The sequence below is a fragment of the Acipenser ruthenus genome, chromosome 44, assembly GCF_902713425.1.
Source record: "Acipenser ruthenus chromosome 44, fAciRut3.2 maternal haplotype, whole genome shotgun sequence".
Lineage (NCBI taxonomy): Eukaryota > Metazoa > Chordata > Actinopteri > Acipenseriformes > Acipenseridae > Acipenser > Acipenser ruthenus.
The window spans coordinates 3,844,327-3,856,875 of NC_081232.1; the positions used below are offsets into that span (position 1 = coordinate 3,844,327).

At 43.5% G+C, this 12,549-nt stretch overlaps 34 non-coding genes and 22 pseudogenes across 34 annotated transcripts; all 56 read right to left on the bottom strand.

The window, feature by feature from the left end:
- Positions 1–69: 69 nt before the first annotated feature.
- Positions 70–188, bottom strand: LOC131716803 (5S ribosomal RNA). Its single transcript, XR_009315688.1, has one exon. It is a non-coding gene; the product is annotated as a 5S ribosomal RNA (ribosomal RNA).
- A 100-nt stretch (positions 189–288) lies between these two features.
- LOC131710570 (5S ribosomal RNA) lies at positions 289–407 on the bottom strand. Its single transcript, XR_009312450.1, has one exon. It is a non-coding gene; the product is annotated as a 5S ribosomal RNA (ribosomal RNA).
- Positions 408–521: 114 nt separating this feature from the next.
- LOC131716804 (5S ribosomal RNA) lies at positions 522–640 on the bottom strand. Its single transcript, XR_009315689.1, has one exon. It is a non-coding gene; the product is annotated as a 5S ribosomal RNA (ribosomal RNA).
- A 100-nt stretch (positions 641–740) lies between these two features.
- On the bottom strand, positions 741–859 carry LOC131711320 (5S ribosomal RNA). Its single transcript, XR_009313204.1, has one exon. It is a non-coding gene; the product is annotated as a 5S ribosomal RNA (ribosomal RNA).
- A 114-nt stretch (positions 860–973) lies between these two features.
- Positions 974–1,092, bottom strand: LOC131716805 (5S ribosomal RNA). Its single transcript, XR_009315690.1, has one exon. It is a non-coding gene; the product is annotated as a 5S ribosomal RNA (ribosomal RNA).
- Positions 1,093–1,192: 100 nt separating this feature from the next.
- Positions 1,193–1,311, bottom strand: LOC131713279 (5S ribosomal RNA; annotated as a pseudogene).
- Positions 1,312–1,425: 114 nt separating this feature from the next.
- LOC131716806 (5S ribosomal RNA) lies at positions 1,426–1,544 on the bottom strand. The gene has a single exon (XR_009315691.1). It is a non-coding gene; the product is annotated as a 5S ribosomal RNA (ribosomal RNA).
- Positions 1,545–1,656: 112 nt separating this feature from the next.
- LOC131716807 (5S ribosomal RNA) lies at positions 1,657–1,775 on the bottom strand. Its single transcript, XR_009315692.1, has one exon. It is a non-coding gene; the product is annotated as a 5S ribosomal RNA (ribosomal RNA).
- Positions 1,776–1,875: 100 nt separating this feature from the next.
- LOC131710129 (5S ribosomal RNA) lies at positions 1,876–1,994 on the bottom strand. Its single transcript, XR_009311998.1, has one exon. It is a non-coding gene; the product is annotated as a 5S ribosomal RNA (ribosomal RNA).
- Positions 1,995–2,094: 100 nt separating this feature from the next.
- LOC131716809 (5S ribosomal RNA) lies at positions 2,095–2,213 on the bottom strand. The gene has a single exon (XR_009315694.1). It is a non-coding gene; the product is annotated as a 5S ribosomal RNA (ribosomal RNA).
- A 100-nt stretch (positions 2,214–2,313) lies between these two features.
- Positions 2,314–2,432, bottom strand: LOC131716810 (5S ribosomal RNA). The gene has a single exon (XR_009315695.1). It is a non-coding gene; the product is annotated as a 5S ribosomal RNA (ribosomal RNA).
- A 114-nt stretch (positions 2,433–2,546) lies between these two features.
- On the bottom strand, positions 2,547–2,655 carry LOC131715874 (5S ribosomal RNA; annotated as a pseudogene).
- A 114-nt stretch (positions 2,656–2,769) lies between these two features.
- On the bottom strand, positions 2,770–2,888 carry LOC131712143 (5S ribosomal RNA). The gene has a single exon (XR_009314034.1). It is a non-coding gene; the product is annotated as a 5S ribosomal RNA (ribosomal RNA).
- Positions 2,889–3,002: 114 nt separating this feature from the next.
- LOC131715875 (5S ribosomal RNA) lies at positions 3,003–3,111 on the bottom strand (annotated as a pseudogene).
- Positions 3,112–3,225: 114 nt separating this feature from the next.
- Positions 3,226–3,344, bottom strand: LOC131716811 (5S ribosomal RNA). The gene has a single exon (XR_009315696.1). It is a non-coding gene; the product is annotated as a 5S ribosomal RNA (ribosomal RNA).
- A 100-nt stretch (positions 3,345–3,444) lies between these two features.
- LOC131716812 (5S ribosomal RNA) lies at positions 3,445–3,563 on the bottom strand. The gene has a single exon (XR_009315697.1). It is a non-coding gene; the product is annotated as a 5S ribosomal RNA (ribosomal RNA).
- Positions 3,564–3,677: 114 nt separating this feature from the next.
- LOC131713280 (5S ribosomal RNA) lies at positions 3,678–3,796 on the bottom strand (annotated as a pseudogene).
- Positions 3,797–3,910: 114 nt separating this feature from the next.
- Positions 3,911–4,029, bottom strand: LOC131716813 (5S ribosomal RNA). The gene has a single exon (XR_009315698.1). It is a non-coding gene; the product is annotated as a 5S ribosomal RNA (ribosomal RNA).
- Positions 4,030–4,141: 112 nt separating this feature from the next.
- On the bottom strand, positions 4,142–4,260 carry LOC131716815 (5S ribosomal RNA). Its single transcript, XR_009315700.1, has one exon. It is a non-coding gene; the product is annotated as a 5S ribosomal RNA (ribosomal RNA).
- A 100-nt stretch (positions 4,261–4,360) lies between these two features.
- Positions 4,361–4,479, bottom strand: LOC131710130 (5S ribosomal RNA). Its single transcript, XR_009311999.1, has one exon. It is a non-coding gene; the product is annotated as a 5S ribosomal RNA (ribosomal RNA).
- Positions 4,480–4,579: 100 nt separating this feature from the next.
- Positions 4,580–4,698, bottom strand: LOC131716816 (5S ribosomal RNA). Its single transcript, XR_009315701.1, has one exon. It is a non-coding gene; the product is annotated as a 5S ribosomal RNA (ribosomal RNA).
- Positions 4,699–4,798: 100 nt separating this feature from the next.
- Positions 4,799–4,917, bottom strand: LOC131716817 (5S ribosomal RNA). Its single transcript, XR_009315702.1, has one exon. It is a non-coding gene; the product is annotated as a 5S ribosomal RNA (ribosomal RNA).
- A 114-nt stretch (positions 4,918–5,031) lies between these two features.
- On the bottom strand, positions 5,032–5,140 carry LOC131715876 (5S ribosomal RNA; annotated as a pseudogene).
- A 112-nt stretch (positions 5,141–5,252) lies between these two features.
- On the bottom strand, positions 5,253–5,371 carry LOC131712144 (5S ribosomal RNA). The gene has a single exon (XR_009314035.1). It is a non-coding gene; the product is annotated as a 5S ribosomal RNA (ribosomal RNA).
- Positions 5,372–5,485: 114 nt separating this feature from the next.
- LOC131715877 (5S ribosomal RNA) lies at positions 5,486–5,594 on the bottom strand (annotated as a pseudogene).
- A 112-nt stretch (positions 5,595–5,706) lies between these two features.
- LOC131716818 (5S ribosomal RNA) lies at positions 5,707–5,825 on the bottom strand. The gene has a single exon (XR_009315703.1). It is a non-coding gene; the product is annotated as a 5S ribosomal RNA (ribosomal RNA).
- A 100-nt stretch (positions 5,826–5,925) lies between these two features.
- Positions 5,926–6,044, bottom strand: LOC131710131 (5S ribosomal RNA). The gene has a single exon (XR_009312000.1). It is a non-coding gene; the product is annotated as a 5S ribosomal RNA (ribosomal RNA).
- Positions 6,045–6,144: 100 nt separating this feature from the next.
- On the bottom strand, positions 6,145–6,263 carry LOC131716819 (5S ribosomal RNA). The gene has a single exon (XR_009315704.1). It is a non-coding gene; the product is annotated as a 5S ribosomal RNA (ribosomal RNA).
- Positions 6,264–6,363: 100 nt separating this feature from the next.
- On the bottom strand, positions 6,364–6,482 carry LOC131716821 (5S ribosomal RNA). Its single transcript, XR_009315706.1, has one exon. It is a non-coding gene; the product is annotated as a 5S ribosomal RNA (ribosomal RNA).
- A 114-nt stretch (positions 6,483–6,596) lies between these two features.
- Positions 6,597–6,705, bottom strand: LOC131715879 (5S ribosomal RNA; annotated as a pseudogene).
- Positions 6,706–6,819: 114 nt separating this feature from the next.
- LOC131716053 (5S ribosomal RNA) lies at positions 6,820–6,928 on the bottom strand (annotated as a pseudogene).
- A 114-nt stretch (positions 6,929–7,042) lies between these two features.
- Positions 7,043–7,151, bottom strand: LOC131716054 (5S ribosomal RNA; annotated as a pseudogene).
- Positions 7,152–7,265: 114 nt separating this feature from the next.
- On the bottom strand, positions 7,266–7,384 carry LOC131711643 (5S ribosomal RNA). Its single transcript, XR_009313529.1, has one exon. It is a non-coding gene; the product is annotated as a 5S ribosomal RNA (ribosomal RNA).
- A 114-nt stretch (positions 7,385–7,498) lies between these two features.
- Positions 7,499–7,607, bottom strand: LOC131714743 (5S ribosomal RNA; annotated as a pseudogene).
- Positions 7,608–7,721: 114 nt separating this feature from the next.
- Positions 7,722–7,830, bottom strand: LOC131714744 (5S ribosomal RNA; annotated as a pseudogene).
- Positions 7,831–7,944: 114 nt separating this feature from the next.
- Positions 7,945–8,063, bottom strand: LOC131716822 (5S ribosomal RNA). The gene has a single exon (XR_009315707.1). It is a non-coding gene; the product is annotated as a 5S ribosomal RNA (ribosomal RNA).
- A 100-nt stretch (positions 8,064–8,163) lies between these two features.
- On the bottom strand, positions 8,164–8,282 carry LOC131716823 (5S ribosomal RNA). The gene has a single exon (XR_009315708.1). It is a non-coding gene; the product is annotated as a 5S ribosomal RNA (ribosomal RNA).
- A 100-nt stretch (positions 8,283–8,382) lies between these two features.
- On the bottom strand, positions 8,383–8,491 carry LOC131714745 (5S ribosomal RNA; annotated as a pseudogene).
- A 114-nt stretch (positions 8,492–8,605) lies between these two features.
- LOC131714747 (5S ribosomal RNA) lies at positions 8,606–8,714 on the bottom strand (annotated as a pseudogene).
- Positions 8,715–8,828: 114 nt separating this feature from the next.
- On the bottom strand, positions 8,829–8,937 carry LOC131716134 (5S ribosomal RNA; annotated as a pseudogene).
- A 100-nt stretch (positions 8,938–9,037) lies between these two features.
- LOC131716824 (5S ribosomal RNA) lies at positions 9,038–9,156 on the bottom strand. Its single transcript, XR_009315709.1, has one exon. It is a non-coding gene; the product is annotated as a 5S ribosomal RNA (ribosomal RNA).
- A 114-nt stretch (positions 9,157–9,270) lies between these two features.
- Positions 9,271–9,379, bottom strand: LOC131715503 (5S ribosomal RNA; annotated as a pseudogene).
- A 114-nt stretch (positions 9,380–9,493) lies between these two features.
- Positions 9,494–9,602, bottom strand: LOC131715656 (5S ribosomal RNA; annotated as a pseudogene).
- A 114-nt stretch (positions 9,603–9,716) lies between these two features.
- Positions 9,717–9,825, bottom strand: LOC131715473 (5S ribosomal RNA; annotated as a pseudogene).
- A 100-nt stretch (positions 9,826–9,925) lies between these two features.
- On the bottom strand, positions 9,926–10,044 carry LOC131711583 (5S ribosomal RNA). The gene has a single exon (XR_009313469.1). It is a non-coding gene; the product is annotated as a 5S ribosomal RNA (ribosomal RNA).
- Positions 10,045–10,144: 100 nt separating this feature from the next.
- LOC131716825 (5S ribosomal RNA) lies at positions 10,145–10,263 on the bottom strand. The gene has a single exon (XR_009315710.1). It is a non-coding gene; the product is annotated as a 5S ribosomal RNA (ribosomal RNA).
- A 114-nt stretch (positions 10,264–10,377) lies between these two features.
- LOC131716826 (5S ribosomal RNA) lies at positions 10,378–10,496 on the bottom strand. The gene has a single exon (XR_009315711.1). It is a non-coding gene; the product is annotated as a 5S ribosomal RNA (ribosomal RNA).
- Positions 10,497–10,610: 114 nt separating this feature from the next.
- LOC131715658 (5S ribosomal RNA) lies at positions 10,611–10,719 on the bottom strand (annotated as a pseudogene).
- A 114-nt stretch (positions 10,720–10,833) lies between these two features.
- Positions 10,834–10,952, bottom strand: LOC131720669 (5S ribosomal RNA). Its single transcript, XR_009319566.1, has one exon. It is a non-coding gene; the product is annotated as a 5S ribosomal RNA (ribosomal RNA).
- Positions 10,953–11,066: 114 nt separating this feature from the next.
- On the bottom strand, positions 11,067–11,185 carry LOC131711474 (5S ribosomal RNA). The gene has a single exon (XR_009313360.1). It is a non-coding gene; the product is annotated as a 5S ribosomal RNA (ribosomal RNA).
- A 114-nt stretch (positions 11,186–11,299) lies between these two features.
- Positions 11,300–11,408, bottom strand: LOC131715659 (5S ribosomal RNA; annotated as a pseudogene).
- Positions 11,409–11,522: 114 nt separating this feature from the next.
- On the bottom strand, positions 11,523–11,631 carry LOC131715868 (5S ribosomal RNA; annotated as a pseudogene).
- Positions 11,632–11,745: 114 nt separating this feature from the next.
- LOC131713038 (5S ribosomal RNA) lies at positions 11,746–11,864 on the bottom strand. The gene has a single exon (XR_009314925.1). It is a non-coding gene; the product is annotated as a 5S ribosomal RNA (ribosomal RNA).
- Positions 11,865–11,964: 100 nt separating this feature from the next.
- LOC131716827 (5S ribosomal RNA) lies at positions 11,965–12,083 on the bottom strand. The gene has a single exon (XR_009315712.1). It is a non-coding gene; the product is annotated as a 5S ribosomal RNA (ribosomal RNA).
- Positions 12,084–12,197: 114 nt separating this feature from the next.
- Positions 12,198–12,306, bottom strand: LOC131714748 (5S ribosomal RNA; annotated as a pseudogene).
- A 114-nt stretch (positions 12,307–12,420) lies between these two features.
- On the bottom strand, positions 12,421–12,529 carry LOC131714749 (5S ribosomal RNA; annotated as a pseudogene).
- Between the last annotated feature and the right edge of the window lie 20 nt (positions 12,530–12,549).

The window sequence follows — 12,549 nt, forward strand, 5'->3', positions numbered from 1 at the left end:
TTAGTGAGCTGGGGGTGATTACTCCAAAATTTCTTTTTGTCCTCCACACATTTCAATTGTAAAATGTAATGCCTGCAGCACTTGATATTCCCAGGTGGTCTCCCATCCAAGTACTAACCAAGCCCAACATTGCTTAGCTTCTGAGATCAGACGAGATCAGGCTTATTCAAGGTGGTGTGGCCGCAGGCGATTGCATTTCTGCTTTCATGACTTTTATGTTTAGTGAGCTGGGGGTGATTCCTCCAAAATTTCCTTTTGTCCTCCACACATTTCAATTGTAAAATGTAATGCCTGCAGCACTTGATATTCCCAGGTGGACTCCCATCCAAGTACTAACCAAGCCCAACATTGCTTAGCTTCTGAGATCAGACGAGATCAGGCTTATTCAAGGTGGTGTGGCCGCAGGCGATTGCATTTCTGCTTTCATGACTTTTATGTTTAGTGAGCTGGGGGTGATTCCTCCAAAATTTCCTTTTGTCCTCCACACATTTCAATTGTAAAATGTAATTACAAAAACGTAATGCCTGCAGCACTTGATATTCCCAGGTGGTCTCCCATCCAAGTACTAACCAAGCCCAACATTGCTTAGCTTCTGAGATCAGACGAGATCAGGCTTATTCAAGGTGGTGTGGCCGCAGGCGATTGCATTTCTGCTTTCATGACTTTTATGTTTAGTGAGCTGGGGGTGATTCCTCCAAAATTTCCTTTTGTCCTCCACACATTTCAATTGTAAAATGTAATGCCTGCAGCACTTGATATTCCCAGGTGGTCTCCCATCCAAGTACTAACCAAGCCCAACATTGCTTAGCATCTGAGATCAGACGAGATCAGGCTTATTCAAGGTGGTGTGGCCGCAGGCGATTGCGTTTCTGCTTTCATGACTTTTATGTTTAGTGAGCTGGGGGTGAGTCCTCCAAAATTTTCTTTTGTCCTCCACACATTTCAATTGTAAAATGTAATTACAAAAATGTAATGCCTGCAGCACTTGATATTCCCAGGTGGTCTCCCATCCAAGTACTAACCAAGCCCAACATTGCTTAGCTTCTGAGATCAGACGAGATCAGGCTTATTCAAGGTGGTGTGGCCGCAGGCGATTGCATTTCTGCTTTCATGACTTTTATGTTTAGTGAGCTGGGGGTGATTCCTCCAAAATTTCCTTTTGTCCTCCACACATTTCAATTGTAAAATGTAATGCCTGCAGCACTTGATATTCCCAGGTGGTCTCCCATCCAAGTACTAACCAAGCCCAACATTGCTTAGCTTCTGAGATCAGACGAGATCAGGCTTATTCAAGGTGGCGTGGCCGTAGGCGATTGCATTTCTGCTTTCATGACTTTTATGTTTAGTGAGCTGGGGGTGATTCCTCCAAAATTTCCTTTTGTCCTCCACACATTTCAATTGTAAAATGTATTTACAAAAATGTAATGCCTGCAGCACTTGATATTCCCAGGTGGTCTCCCATCCAAGTACTAACCAAGCCCAACATTGCTTAGCTTCTGAGATCAGACGAGATCAGGCTTATTCAAGGTGGTGTGGCCGCAGGCGATTGCATTTCTGCTTTCATGACTTTTATGTTTAGTGAGCTGGGGGTGAGCTCCAAAATTTCCTTTTGTCCTCCACACATTTCAATTGTAAAATGTAATTACAAAAATGTAATGCCTGCAGCACTTGATATTCCCAGGTGGTCTCCCATCCAAGTACTAACCAAGCCCAACATTGCTTAGCTTCTGAGATCAGACGAGATCAGGCTTATTCAAGGTGGTGTGGCCGCAGGCGATTGCATTTCTGCTTTCATGACTTTTATGTTTAGTGAGCTGGGGGTGATTCCTCCAAAATTTCCTTTTGTCCTCCACACATTTCAATTGTAAAATGTAATGCCTGCAGCACTTGATATTCCCAGGTGGTCTCCCATCCAAGTACTAACCAAGCCCAACATTGCTTAGCTTCTGAGATCAGACGAGATCAGGCTTATTCAAGGTGGTGTGGCCACAGGCGATTGCATTTCTGCTTTCATGACTTTTATGTTTAGTGAGCTGGGGGTGATTCCTCCAAAATTTCCTTTTGTCCTCCACACATTTCAATTGTAAAATGTAATGCCTGCAGCACTTGATATTCCCAGGTGGTCTCCCATCCAAGTACTAACCAAGCCCAACATTGCTTAGCTTCTGAGATCAGACGAGATCAGGCTTATTCAAGGTGGTGTGGCCGCAGGCGATTGCATTTATGCTTTCATGACTTTTATGTTTAGTGAGCTGGGGGTGATTCCTCCAAAATTTCCTTTTGTCCTCCACACATTTCAATTGTAAAATGTAATGCCTGCAGCACTTGATATTCCCAGGTGGTCTCCCATCCAAGTACTAACCAAGCCCAACATTGCTTAGCTTCTGAGATCAGACGAGATCAGGCTTATTCAAGGTGGTGTGGCCGCAGGCGATTGCATTTCTGCTTTCATGACTTTTATGTTTAGTGAGCTGGGGGTGATTCCTCCAAAATTTCCTTTTGTCCTCCACACATTTCAATTGTAAAATGTAATTACAAAAATGTAATGCCTGCAGCACTTGATATTCCCAGGTGGTCTCCCATCCAAGTACTAACCAAGCCCAACATTGCTTAGCATCTGAGATCAGGCTTATTCAAGGTGGTGTGGCCGCAGGCGATTGCATTTCTGCTTTCATGACTTTTATGTTTAGTGAGCTGGGGGTGAGTCCTCCAAAATTTCCTTTTGTCCTCCACACATTTCAATTGTAAAATGTAATTACAAAAATGTAATGCCTGCAGCACTTGATATTCCCAGGTGGTCTCCCATCCAAGCACTAACCAAGCCCAACATTGCTTAGCTTCTGAGATCAGACGAGATCAGGCTTATTCAAGGTGGTGTGGCCGCAGGCGATTGCATTTCTGCTTTCATGACTTTTATGTTTAGTGAGCTGGGGGTGATTCCTCCAAAATTTCCTTTTGTCCTCCACACATTTCAATTGTAAAATGTAATTACAAAAATGTAATGCCTGCAGCACTTGATATTCCCAGGTGGTCTCCCATCCAAGTACTAACCAAGCCCAACATTGCTTAGCATCTGAGATCAGGCTTATTCAAGGTGGTGTGGCCGCAGGCGATTGCATTTCTGCTTTCATGACTTTTATGTTTAGTGAGCTGGGGGTGAGTCCTCCAAAATTTCCTTTTGTCCTCCACACATTTCAATTGTAAAATGTAATTACAAAAACGTAATGCCTGCAGCACTTGATATTCCCAGGTGGTCTCCCATCCAAGTACTAACCAAGCCCAACATTGCTTAGCTTCTGAGATCAGACGAGATCAGGCTTATTCAAGGTGGTGTGGCCGCAGGCGATTGCATTTCTGCTTTCATGACTTTTATGTTTAGTGAGCTGGGGGTGATTCCTCCAAAATTTCCTTTTGTCCTCCACACATTTCAATTGTAAAATGTAATGCCTGCAGCACTTGATATTCCCAGGTGGTCTCCCATCCAAGTACTAACCAAGCCCAACATTGCTTAGCTTCTGAGATCAGACGAGATCAGGCTTATTCAAGGTGGTGTGGCCGCAGGCGATTGCATTTCTGCTTTCATGACTTTTATGTTTAGTGAGCTGGGGGTGAGTCCTCCAAAATTTCCTTTTGTCCTCCACACATTTCAATTGTAAAATGTAATTACAAAAATGTAATGCCTGCAGCACTTGATATTCCCAGGTGGTCTCCCATCCAAGTACTAACCAAGCCCAACATTGCTTAGCTTCTGAGATCAGACGAGATCAGGCTTATTCAAGGTGGCGTGGCCGTAGGCGATTGCATTTCTGCTTTCATGACTTTTATGTTTAGTGAGCTGGGGGTGATTCCTCCAAAATTTCCTTTTGTCCTCCACACATTTCAATTGTAAAATGTATTTACAAAAATGTAATGCCTGCAGCACTTGATATTCCCAGGTGGTCTCCCATCCAAGTACTAACCAAGCCCAACATTGCTTAGCTTCTGAGATCAGACGAGATCAGGCTTATTCAAGGTGGTGTGGCCGCAGGCGATTGCATTTCTGCTTTCATGACTTTTATGTTTAGTGAGCTGGGGGTGAGCTCCAAAATTTCCTTTTGTCCTCCACACATTTCAATTGTAAAATGTAATTACAAAAATGTAATGCCTGCAGCACTTGATATTCCCAGGTGGTCTCCCATCCAAGTACTAACCAAGCCCAACATTGCTTAGCTTCTGAGATCAGACGAGATCAGGCTTATTCAAGGTGGTGTGGCCGCAGGCGATTGCATTTCTGCTTTCATGACTTTTATGTTTAGTGAGCTGGGGGTGATTCCTCCAAAATTTCCTTTTGTCCTCCACACATTTCAATTGTAAAATGTAATGCCTGCAGCACTTGATATTCCCAGGTGGTCTCCCATCCAAGTACTAACCAAGCCCAACATTGCTTAGCTTCTGAGATCAGACGAGATCAGGCTTATTCAAGGTGGTGTGGCCACAGGCGATTGCATTTCTGCTTTCATGACTTTTATGTTTAGTGAGCTGGGGGTGATTCCTCCAAAATTTCCTTTTGTCCTCCACACATTTCAATTGTAAAATGTAATGCCTGCAGCACTTGATATTCCCAGGTGGTCTCCCATCCAAGTACTAACCAAGCCCAACATTGCTTAGCTTCTGAGATCAGACGAGATCAGGCTTATTCAAGGTGGTGTGGCCGCAGGCGATTGCATTTATGCTTTCATGACTTTTATGTTTAGTGAGCTGGGGGTGATTCCTCCAAAATATCCTTTTGTCCTCCACACATTTCAATTGTAAAATGTAATGCCTGCAGCACTTGATATTCCCAGGTGGTCTCCCATCCAAGTACTAACCAAGCCCAACATTGCTTAGCTTCTGAGATCAGACGAGATCAGGCTTATTCAAGGTGGTGTGGCCGCAGGCGATTGCATTTCTGCTTTCATGACTTTTATGTTTAGTGAGCTGGGGGTGATTCCTCCAAAATTTCCTTTTGTCCTCCACACATTTCAATTGTAAAATGTAATTACAAAAATGTAATGCCTGCAGCACTTGATATTCCCAGGTGGTCTCCCATCCAAGTACTAACCAAGCCCAACATTGCTTAGCATCTGAGATCAGGCTTATTCAAGGTGGTGTGGCCGCAGGCGATTGCATTTCTGCTTTCATGACTTTTATGTTTAGTGAGCTGGGGGTGAGTCCTCCAAAATTTACTTTTGTCCCACACATTTCAATTGTAAAATGTAATTACAAAAATGTAATGCCTGCAGCACTTGATATTCCCAGGTGGTCTCCCATCCAAGCACTAACCAAGCCCAACATTGCTTAGCTTCTGAGATCAGACGAGATCAGGCTTATTCAAGGTGGTGTGGCCGCAGGCGATTGCATTTCTGCTTTCATGACTTTTATGTTTAGTGAGCTGGGGGTGATTCCTCCAAAATTTCCTTTTGTCCTCCACACATTTCAATTGTAAAATGTAATTACAAAAATGTAATGCCTGCAGCACTTGATATTCCCAGGTGGTCTCCCATCCAAGTACTAACCAAGCCCAACATTGCTTAGCATCTGAGATCAGGCTTATTCAAGGTGGTGTGGCCGCAGGCGATTGCATTTCTGCTTTCATGACTTTTATGTTTAGTGAGCTGGGGGTGAGCTCCAAAATTTCCTTTTGTCCTCCACACATTTCAATTGTAAAATGTAATTACAAAAATGTAATGCCTGCAGCACTTGATATTCCCAGGTGGTCTCCCATCCAAGTACTAACCAAGCCCAACATTGCTTAGCTTCTGAGATCAGACGAGATCAGGCTTATTCAAGGTGGTGTGGCCGCAGGCGATTGCATTTCTGCTTTCATGACTTTTATGTTTAGTGAGCTGGGGGTGATTCCTCCAAAATTTCCTTTTGTCCTCCACACATTTCAATTGTAAAATGTAATGCCTGCAGCACTTGATATTCCCAGGTGGTCTCCCATCCAAGTACTAACCAAGCCCAACATTGCTTAGCTTCTGAGATCAGACGAGATCAGGCTTATTCAAGGTGGTGTGGCCACAGGCGATTGCATTTCTGCTTTCATGACTTTTATGTTTAGTGAGCTGGGGGTGATTCCTCCAAAATTTCCTTTTGTCCTCCACACATTTCAATTGTAAAATGTAATGCCTGCAGCACTTGATATTCCCAGGTGGTCTCCCATCCAAGTACTAACCAAGCCCAACATTGCTTAGCTTCTGAGATCAGACGAGATCAGGCTTATTCAAGGTGGTGTGGCCGCAGGCGATTGCATTTATGCTTTCATGACTTTTATGTTTAGTGAGCTGGGGGTGATTCCTCCAAAATTTCCTTTTGTCCTCCACACATTTCAATTGTAAAATGTAATGCCTGCAGCACTTGATATTCCCAGGTGGTCTCCCATCCAAGTACTAACCAAGCCCAACATTGCTTAGCTTCTGAGATCAGACGAGATCAGGCTTATTCAAGGTGGTGTGGCCGCAGGCGATTGCATTTCTGCTTTCATGACTTTTATGTTTAGTGAGCTGGGGGTGATTCCTCCAAAATTTCCTTTTGTCCTCCACACATTTCAATTGTAAAATGTAATTACAAAAATGTAATGCCTGCAGCACTTGATATTCCCAGGTGGTCTCCCATCCAAGTACTAACCAAGCCCAACATTGCTTAGCATCTGAGATCAGGCTTATTCAAGGTGGTGTGGCCGCAGGCGATTGCATTTCTGCTTTCATGACTTTTATGTTTAGTGAGCTGGGGGTGAGTCCTCCAAAATTTCCTTTTGTCCTCCACACATTTCAATTGTAAAATGTAATTACAAAAATGTAATGCCTGCAGCACTTGATATTCCCAGGTGGTCTCCCATCCAAGCACTAACCAAGCCCAACATTGCTTAGCTTCTGAGATCAGGCTTATTCAAGGTGGTGTGGCCGCAGGCGATTGCATTTCTGCTTTCATGACTTTTATGTTTAGTGAGCTGGGGGTGATTCCTCCAAAATTTCCTTTTGTCCTCCACACATTTCAATTGTAAAATGTAATTACAAAAATGTAATGCCTGCAGCACTTGATATTCCCAGGTGGTCTCCCATCCAAGCACTAACCAAGCCCAACATTGCTTAGCTTCTGAGATCAGGCTTATTCAAGGTGGTGTGGCCGCAGGCGATTGCATTTCTGCTTTCATGACTTTTATGTTTAGTGAGCTGGGGGTGATTCCTCCAAAATTTCCTTTTGTCCTCCACACATTTCAATTGTAAAATGTAATTACAAAAATGTAATGCCTGCAGCACTTGATATTCCCAGGTGGTCTCCCATCCAAGTACTAACCAAGCCCAACATTGCTTAGTTTCTGAGATCAGACGAGATCAGGCTTATTCAAGGTGGTGAGGCCGCAGGCGATTGCATTTCTGCTTTCATGACTTTTATGTTTAGTGAGCTGGGGGTGATTCCTCCAAAATTTCCTTTTGTCATCCACACATTTCAATTGTAAAATGTAATTACAAAAATGTAATGCCTGCAGCACTTGATATTCCCAGGTGGTCTCCCATCCAAGTACTAACCAAGCCCAACATTGCTTAGCTTCTGAGATCAGGCTTATTCAAGGTGGTGTGGCCGCAGGCGATTGCATTTCTGCTTTCATGACTTTTATGTTTAGTGAGCTGGGGGTGATTCCTCCAAAATTTCCTTTTGTCCTCCACACATTTCAATTGTAAAATGTAATTACAAAAATGTAATGCCTGCAGCACTTGATATTCCCAGGTGGTCTCCCATCCAAGTACTAACCAAGCCCAACATTGCTTAGCTTCTGAGATCAGGCTTATTCAAGGTGGTGTGGCCGCAGGCGATTGCATTTCTGCTTTCATGACTTTTATGTTTAGTGAGCTGGGGGTGATTCCTCCAAAATTTCCTTTTGTCCTCCACACATTTCAATTGTAAAATGTAATTACAAAAATGTAATGCCTGCAGCACTTGATATTCCCAGGTGGTCTCCCATCCAAGTACTAACCAAGCCCAACATTGCTTAGCTTCTGAGATCAGACGAGATCAGGCTTATTCAAGGTGGTGTGGCCGCAGGCGATTGCATTTCTGCTTTCATGACTTTTATGTTTAGTGAGCTGGGGGTGATTCCTCCAAAATTTCCTTTTGTCCTCCACACATTTCAATTGTAAAATGTAATGCCTGCAGCACTTGATATTCCCAGGTGGTCTCCCATCCAAGTACTAACCAAGCCCAACATTGCTTAGCTTCTGAGATCAGACGAGATCAGGCTTATTCAAGGTGGTGTGGCCGCAGGCGATTGCATTTCTGCTTTCATGACTTTTATGTTTAGTGAGCTGGGGGTGATTCCTCCAAAATTTCCTTTTGTCCTCCACACATTTCAATTGTAAAATGTAATGCCTGCAGCACTTGATATTCCCAGGTGGTCTCCCATCCAAGTACTAACCAAGCCCAACATTGCTTAGCTTCTGAGATCAGGCTTATTCAAGGTGGTGTGGCCGCAGGCGATTGCATTTCTGCTTTCATGACTTTTATGTTTAGTGAGCTGGGGGTGATTCCTCCAAAATTTCCTTTTGTCCTCCACACATTTCAATTGTAAAATGTAATTACAAAAATGTAATGCCTGCAGCACTTGATATTCCCAGGTGGTCTCCCATCCAAGTACTAACCAAGCCCAACATTGCTTAGCTTCTGAGATCAGGCTTATTCAAGGTGGTGTGGCCGCAGGCGATTGCATTTCTGCTTTCATGACTTTTATGTTTAGTGAGCTGGGGGTGATTCCTCCAAAATTTCCTTTTGTCCTCCACACATTTCAATTGTAAAATGTAATTACAAAAATGTAATGCCTGCAGCACTTGATATTCCCAGGTGGTCTCCCATCCAAGTACTAACCAAGTCCAACATTGCTTAGCTTTTGAGATCAGGCTTATTCAAGGTGGTGTGGCCGCAGGCGATTGCATTTCTGCTTTCATGACTTTTATGTTTAGTGAGCTGGGGGTGATTCCTCAAAAATTTCCTTTTGTCCTCCACACATTTCAATTGTAAAATGTAATGCCTGCAGCACTTGATATTCCCAGGTGGTCTCCCATCCAAGTACTAACCAAGCCCAACATTGCTTAGCTTCTGAGATCAGACGAGATCAGGCTTATTCAAGGTGGTGTGGCCGCAGGCGATTGCATTTCTGCTTTCATGACTTTTATGTTTAGTGAGCTGGGGGTGTTTCCTCTAAAATTTCCTTTTGTCCTCCACACATTTCAATTGTAAAATGTAATTACAAAAATGTAATACCTGCAGCACTTGATATTCCCAGGTGGTCTCCCATCCAAGTACTAACCAAGCCCAACATTGCTTAGCTTCTGAGATCAGGCTTATTCAAGGTGGTGTGGCCGCAGGCGATTGCATTTCTGCTTTCATGACTTTTATGTTTAGTGAGCTGGGGGTGATTCCTCCAAAATTTCCTTTTGTCCTCCACACATTTCAATTGTAAAATGTAATTACAAAAATGTAATGCCTGCAGCACTTGATATTCCCAGGTGGTCTTCCATCCAAGTACTAACCAAGCCCAACATTGCTTAGCTTCTGAGATCAGGCTTATTCAAGGTGGTGTGGCCGCAGGCGATTGCATTTCTGCTTTCATGACTTTTATGTTTAGTGAGCTGGGGGTGATTCCTCCAAAATTTCCTTTTGTCCTCCACACATTTCAATTGTAAAATGTAATTATAAAAATGTAATGCCTGCAGCACTTGATATTCCCAGGTGGTCTCCCATCCAAGTACTAACCAAGCCCAACATTGCTTAGCTTCTGAGATCAGGCTTATTCAAGGGGGTGTGGCCGCAGGCGATTGCATTTTTGCTTTCATGACTTTTATGTTTAGGGAGCTGGGGGTGATTCCTCCAAAATTTCCTTTTGTCCTCCACACATTTCAATTGTAAAATGTAATGCCTGCAGCACTTGATATTCCCAGGTGGTCTCCCATCCAAGTACTAACCAAGCCCAACATTGCTTAGCTTCTGAGATCAGGCGAGATCAGGCTTATTCAAGGTGGTGTGGCCGCAGGCGATTGCATTTCTGCTTTCATGACTTTTATGTTTAGGGAGCTGGGGGTGATTCCTCCAAAATTTCCTTTTGTCCTCCACACATTTCAATTGTAAAATGTAATGCCTGCAGCACTTGATATTCCCAGGTGGTCTCCCATCCAAGTACTAACCAAGCCCAACATTGCTTAGCTTCTGAGATCAGACGAGATCAGGCTTATTCAAGGTGGTGTGGCCGCAGGCGATTGCATTTCTGCTTTCATGACTTTTATGTTTAGTGAGCTGGGGGTGATTCCTCCAATACTTCCTTTTGGCCTCCACACATTTCAATTGTAAAATGTAATTACAAAAATGTAATGCCTGCAGCACTTGATATTCCCAGGTGGTCTCCCATCCAAGTACTAACCAAGCCCAACATTGCTTAGCTTCTGAGATCAGACGAGATCAGGCTTATTCAAGGTGGTGTGGCCGCAGGCGATTGCATTTCTGCTTTCATGACTTTTATGTTTAGTGAGCTGGGGGTGATTCCTCCAAAATTTCCTTTTGTCCTCCACACATTTCAATTGTAAAATGTAATTACAAAAATGTAATGCCTGCAGCACTTGATATTCCCAGGTGGTCTTCCATCCAAGTACTAACCAAGCCCAACATTGCTTAGCTTCTGAGATCAGGCTTATTCAAGGTGGTGTGGCCGCAGGCGATTGCATTTCTGCTTTCATGACTTTTATGTTTAGTGAGCTGGGGGTGATTCCTCCAAAATTTCCTTTTGTCCTCCACACATTTCAATTGTAAAATGTAATTACAAAAATGTAATGCCTGCAGCACTTGATATTCCCAGGTGGTCTCCCATCCAAGTACTAACCAAGCCCAACATTGCTTAGCTTCTGAGATCAGACGAGATCAGGCTTATTCAAGGTGGTGTGGCTGCAGGCGATTGCATTTCTGCTTTCATGACTTTTATGTTTAGTGAGCTGGGGGTGATTCCTCCCAAATTTCCTTTTGTCCTCCACACATTTCAATTGTAAAATGTAATTACAAAAATGTAATGCCTGCAGCACTTGATATTCCCAGGTGGTCTCCCATCCAAGTACTAACCAAGCCCAACATTGCTTAGCTTCTGAGAGCAGACGAGATCAGGCTTATTCAAGGTGGTGTGGCCGCAGGCGATTGCATTTCTGCTTTCATGACTTTTATGTTTAGTGAGCTGGGGGTGATTCCTCCAAAATTTCCTTTTGTCCTCCACACATTTCAATTGTAAAATGTAATTACAAAAATGTAATGCCTGCAGCACTTGATATTCCCAGGTGGTCTTCCATCCAAGTACTAACCAAGCCCAACATTGCTTAGCTTCTGAGATCAGGCTTATTCAAGGTGGTGTGGCCGCAGGCGATTGCATTTCTGCTTTCATGACTTTTATGTTTAGTGAGCTGGGGGTGATTCCTCCAAAATTTCCTTTTGTCCTCCACACATTTCAATTGTAAAATGTAATTATAAAAATGTAATGCCTGCAGCACTTGATATTCCCAGGTGGTCTCCCATCCAAGTACTAACCAAGCCCAACATTGCTTAGCTTCTAAGATCAGGCTTATTCAAGGTGGTGTGGCCGCAGGCGATTGCATTTTTGCTTTCATGACTTTTATGTTTAGTGAGCTGGGGGTGATTCCTCCAAAATTTCCTTTTGTCCTCCACACATTTCAATTGTAAAATGTAATTACAAAAATGTAATGCCTGCAGCCCTTGATATTCCCAGGTGGTCTCCCATCCAAGTACTAACCAAGCCCAACATTGCTTAGCTTCTGAGATCAGGCGAGATCAGGCTTATTCAAGGTGGTGTGGCCGCAGGCGATTGCATTTCTGCTTTCATGACTTTTATGTTTAGGGAGCTGGGGGTGATTCCTCCAAAATTTCCTTTTGTCCTCCACACATTTCAATTGTAAAATGTAATGCCTGCAGCACTTGATATTCCCAGGTGGTCTCCCATCCAAGTACTAACCAAGCCCAACATTGCTTAGCTTCTGAGATCAGACGAGATCAGGCTTATTCAAGGTGGTGTGGCCGCAGGCGATTGCATTTCTGCTTTCATGACTTTTATGTTTAGTGAGCTGGGGGTGATTCCTCCAATATTTCCTTTTGGCCTCCACACATTTCAATTGTAAAATGTAATTACAAAAATGTAATGCCTGCAGCACTTGATATTCCCAGGTGGTCTCCCATCCAAGTACTAACCAAGCCCAACATTGCTTAGCTTCTGAGATCAGGCTTATTCAAGGTGGTGTGGCCGCAGGCGATTGCATTTCTGCTTTCATGACTTTTATGTTTAGTGAGCTGGGGGTGATTCCTCCAAAATTTCCTTTTGTCCTCCACACATTTCAATTGTAAAATGTAATTACAAAAATGTAATGCCTGCAGCACTTGATATTCCCAGGTGGTCTCCCATCCAAGTACTAACCAAGCCCAACATTGCTTAGCTTCTGAGATCAGGCTTATTCAAGGTGGTGTGGCCGCAGGCGATTGTATTTCTGCTTTCAT